Consider the following 5,169-nt stretch of genomic DNA (forward strand, 5'->3'; position numbering starts at 1 on the left):
CAGCTAGCTTGTCAGAAGGCCAGCAATTCTGAGGGCTATAATGTGCATTACACCAAACTACATGCTTTGAAGAGGGCAAGAAAAAGATAAAATCGTAAGATCCCCAGCAACCAATTATAAGGAAAAACTGAAGATATGCAAATGATATGTCGAGAGCCCTTTAATTTATATTAATTGCATTTACATTTTTAAAATACCTTTATTTTCTTGTGCATTCAATTTATTTACCTCAAATATAATGCACGTCATTTTTTTGAGCGTCTAGTATTTGTTACATACCGTGATAGGTACCCTGGTGGGATATAAAACAGAAATTTTGCCCTTAACATGGAATTTACCAATAGGGGATATAAGATAAGTGTGGTATATTTCTATCACTTTAAAACACGAAGTGCCAGGTACTATTCTAAATGGTTTAAATATATTGTCATTAATTTTCACACCATCCCTTTGAGGGAGTCTACTGTTAGTTTCGACATTTTGCCAGTGATGAAACTGAGGCAAAGAGAGGTTAAACAACTCACCCAAGGTCACATGGCTAATACGTGATGGAGGTGAGACTGAAATCCAGGTATTCTGATTTCATACCACAAGCTCCTATTTCTCAGTACTGCCACTGAGAAAGGAGAGGCTATAAACCATTAATATATGGAGTTCTAAAATTAGTACTTATTAGTTCTAAAATTAGTGCTTATTTCTCAAGAGACACTATGGTTATTTTGCTTCTTGTGAAACTAGCACTAAAAAGCAGACTGAGCCTTCCATATAGTCTGGGGGTCCCCTAACTTTCTTTAGAATTACATCATACCGACAGTTTCACAGATAGACTTCTCTGAACTGCTTTTAGTAAGTGTTTTATTTCTAGGCCGTCTGATGGGCTTATATGGAAAAGGAGGTTGTAACATCATCATATAAATCTCTGTCGGTTAATTCCTTCCTTCATTCAAAAAAATTTATATTGTGGCCAGGCGCGGTGGCTCACGCCTGTAATCCCAGTACTTTGGGAGGCCGAGGCAGGTGAGTCACCTGAGGTTGAGACCAGCCTGGCCAACATAGTGAAACCCCACCTCTACTAAAAACACAATTAGCCAGGTGCAGTCGCACGCACCTGTGGTCCCAGCTACTCGGGAGGCTGAGGCAGGAGAATCTCTTGAATCCAGGAGGCAGAGGTTGCAGTGAGCCAAGATCGCACCACTGCATTCCAGCCTGGGCGACAGAGCGAAACTCCGTCACACACATACACAAAAGTATATTGTACTGGCATCTGTAGCATGCCAGGCATTGTGCTGAGAACTAGAAAGCATGCAAATAAGAGTAAGACACAGTACTTTCTCTCAAAGAACTATAATCTCATAGAGGACAAGCATTGACAGAGAACCATAATCATAATACAAAAGAGAAAATCAGTGTGCGCAATAGAGGAATGAAATGCAATGGAAGTTCCCAGGTGGGAGAGACAGATTACTTCACGAAGGGAGGTACTTGGGTTAAGGAATGCATAATGACCATTTAAATTATTGTTGATATTAAAACATTAAAAGTCATATCAAAATTTATCAATTTCATTTTTTAATTACATGCAGTTTTCCTCATGTTGAGGACAGACAGCTTTTACTATGTTATTGTTCAGAGAATGGAGAGATTAGAAAGTGCAAACTTTTTGGAGGTAGTTTATGCAAGTGGAGGACACAAAATTATGCACAAGATAAGATTTTCAAGGTCAAAGGAATAGCAAAAGAAAAAGCAAGGTGGTATTGAATAAGGTTGGTCTGGGGGCAGCTGGGACTCTGACAAGGTGAAAGGGTTGCTAGAGAGCAGCCTGTACCACTCTTTTTTTTGAGACAGAGTCTCATTCTGTTGCCCAGGCTGGAGTGCAGTGGCTTGATCTTGGCTCACTGCAACCTCCGCCTCCCAGGTTCAAGCAATTCTCCTGCTTCAGCCTCCTGAATAGCTAGGATTACAGGCATGTGCCACCACACCCAGCTAATTTTTGTATTTTTAGTAGAGACGGGGTTTCGCCATGTTGGCCAGGCTGGTCTTGAACTCCTGATCTCAGAGGATCTCCCTGCCTCGACTTCCCAAAGTGCTGCAATTACAGGCGTGAGCCACTGCGCCTGGCCCTAGCCTGTACAGCTCTTAACTGTCTTCACAAGGTAGGGACTGTTTTCAAGTTTCTTTTTTTTTTTTTGCATATTCTTTGGCTATGGCAAACATACCAAAAATATTCTGGGGTGGTCTGAGTTCAGATATTTATGACCATAAGTTTTTGGGCTTTTAAGATTGACAAATACGGTTACCACCATGTTAATGTCTAGAAAGTAGAGAATATTGTTCTGACTGGGTATGGTGGCTCAAACCTGTAATCCTTGCACTTTATGAGAGCGAGGTGAGAGGGTCGCTTGAGCCCAGGAGTTTGAGACCAGCCTGGGCAACATAGCAAGAAACAATCTTTCACCTCCAGCAGCAAAGCTGTGCTGTCGTGTAAAATTATGTTAAAAAATAATACTTAAAGAGAATATTGTATGCTCAACTAATATTTAATAAAAAAGGAGTTGGGAAAGGAAGGGAAGGCTATTTGATAAGTAACTAAATTCTTAGATGTTTTAATATGGTAGATAATAGGGAGCCTCTATAAGTTTTTGTTTTTGCTTTTTGAGACAGGGTCTTGCTCTGTCACCCAGGCTGGAGTGCAATGCACTATATATATTTTTTTCCTTATAAGTTTTTGAGCAGAGTAGTAACATCTTAAGGACCACCCTAAGCATTTAGAGTATTATCTTTTAGATAAAGGACTGAATGAGAGTGTGTATGATCTTTTGTCTGTAAACAAATTATAAAAGTATAAACATGAAGATGAGACTAATTTCTCTTAGGCCTTAGACAAAAACCTGTTGGGATATTAAAGAGACTGTGGGGGGAAATCAGAATGCCACCAAACTCTGTGTTGTCCTCATATCCTGATGGTGAGCTCATGTAGAAGAGAATCTGTGCAACCTTTTTTGCTTACAATACACATCTCTTGGGGCCACTGCCTAGCACACAATTCCCCCTTTGTTGTGAATGGCTTCAGTGCACAAGGACAAAGCCCCAGTGGCCTTCTCAGATTTAGGGCATTCATCCCTTGGCTGCCGCTAATTGATCCAGAGGTAGACACCCAACCAAAGTTGGTGCAATTATACTCACTCAGGAACTTGAAACTCAAAACACAGAAGCAAAGAGCCTGAGAATTGTGGTACGTACATTAGTGACAGTGTGTCCTGAAGTGAAGACCTACCCACTGCTGCAGTGGGTCCCTGCTCTTCCTACGTCTTGGTTCTTCTGATCCTTCCTTCCCTTTTGTGTGTGTGTGTGTGTGTTTGTTTGTTTTTTGAGAAAGGAGTCTTGCTATGTTGCCCAGGCAGGTCCTGGGCTCCTGCTGTCCTCTTGCCTCTGCCTCCCTAAGTGTTGGGATTACAGACGTGAGACACCGTGCCCATCTCTTCTATCCCTTTGAATGCTTCAGCCAGCCTGTGGGTTTCCGTTGCTTACAACCAAAGGGTTTTTGTTGTTATCGTTGTTTGTTTGTTTTAAGAGACAGGGTCTTGCTCTGTTGTCCAGGCTGGAGTGGAGAGGTGCAATCACAGCTCACTGCAGCCTTGACCTCCCAGGCTCAAGTTATCCTCTTGCCTCAGGCCCTCGAGTAGACATCATACCTGGCTATTTAAAAAAACATATATATATATATATTTTGTAGAGATGGGAGTCTCACTGTTGCCCAGGCTGATCTCAAACTCCTGTCCTCAATTGATCTTCCCACCTTGGCCTCTCAAAGCACTGAGATTACAGGTGTGAACCGCAACACCTAGCCTAAAGGGATCTTAATAGGGTTGAAATAGAGTCACCGAACTGTAGATGAAGACTCTGGGACTAAATTGGAATCTTCTGTTGCAGTAAACAATACTAAAATGGTGTTGACATCTAATCAGAGCTTGTATCTTCACTGCAACAATCCCTTAATACCTGTCCTACCGAAGAAACACAAGCCCTGGGCTTCTTTGTTATTAGGATTGGCACTTAAAAATCCTGAGTATAAAGCTGGATGCGGTGACTCACACCTATAATCCCAGTGCTTGGGAGGCCAAGGTCAGAGGATCACTTGAGGCCAAGAGTTTGAGACCAGACTGGTCAACATAGCAAGACTCCTGTCTCTACAGTAAAAGATAAAAAAGAAAAATTAGCCAGGCCTAGTGGCACATGCCTCGCTACTCAGGAGGCTGAGGTGGAGGATTGTTTGAGCTCAGGAGTTCGAGGCTGCAGTGAACTATGTGTTTTACAAAAATTTGCTTCCAATCTGTAGTTTGTCCTTTCATTCTCTTGACAGTGTCTTTTGCAGAGCAAAGTTTTTAATTTGATGAAGTCCAGTTTATCCATCTTGTCTTTTATGGGTTGTGCCCTCAGTGTCGTATCTAAGAACTCTTTGCCCAACTCACGATCACAAAAGATTTTGCCCTATCTTTTAGGAAGAAACGAAGTTTATACTTTTATTATTTACTCTTAGGTTTATGATCTATTTTAATTAATTTTCGTGTAAGGTATGAGGTATAGATTGAAATTCCTGATTTTGTATATGGATGTCCAGTTGTTTTAGCACCCTTTGTTGAAAAGAATTTCTTCATTGAGTGGCCTCTCTGCCTTTTTTGGATATCAATTGTTCATGATCACAGGTATTTGCATATGTCCAAATTCATCAAAGAGTATATATTAAATAGGTGTAGTTCTTTGTATGGCAATTCTACTTCAATAAAGCTGTTAAAAAATAAATTGGCAATTTTTGTGTGGGTCTATTCCTGGGCTCTCTATTCTGCCGTGTTGATCTTTGTCTCTATCCTTTTGCCCATACTACATTGTCATCTTCATTAGTATAGCTTTTTAGTAAGTCTTAAAATCAAGTAGTGTGAGTCCTCTTTGTTCTTTTTTGAAATAATTTTGGGTATTCTAGTTCCTTTGCCTTTGGATATAAAATTTAGAATTAGCTTTTTGATTTGTATTAAAAAATCCTGGTGGCATTTTAATTGGCACTGCACTAAATCTTTAGTTTGGGAAAAAACTGTCATCTTAATGTTGACTCTTAAAATCCATGAATACGGCATATCTCCCCATTTAGTTAGGTCTCCTATGCTTTCTTTTATT

The sequence above is a fragment of the Symphalangus syndactylus genome, chromosome 9, assembly GCF_028878055.3.
Source record: "Symphalangus syndactylus isolate Jambi chromosome 9, NHGRI_mSymSyn1-v2.1_pri, whole genome shotgun sequence".
NCBI classification, from domain to species: Eukaryota; Metazoa; Chordata; class Mammalia; order Primates; family Hylobatidae; genus Symphalangus; species Symphalangus syndactylus.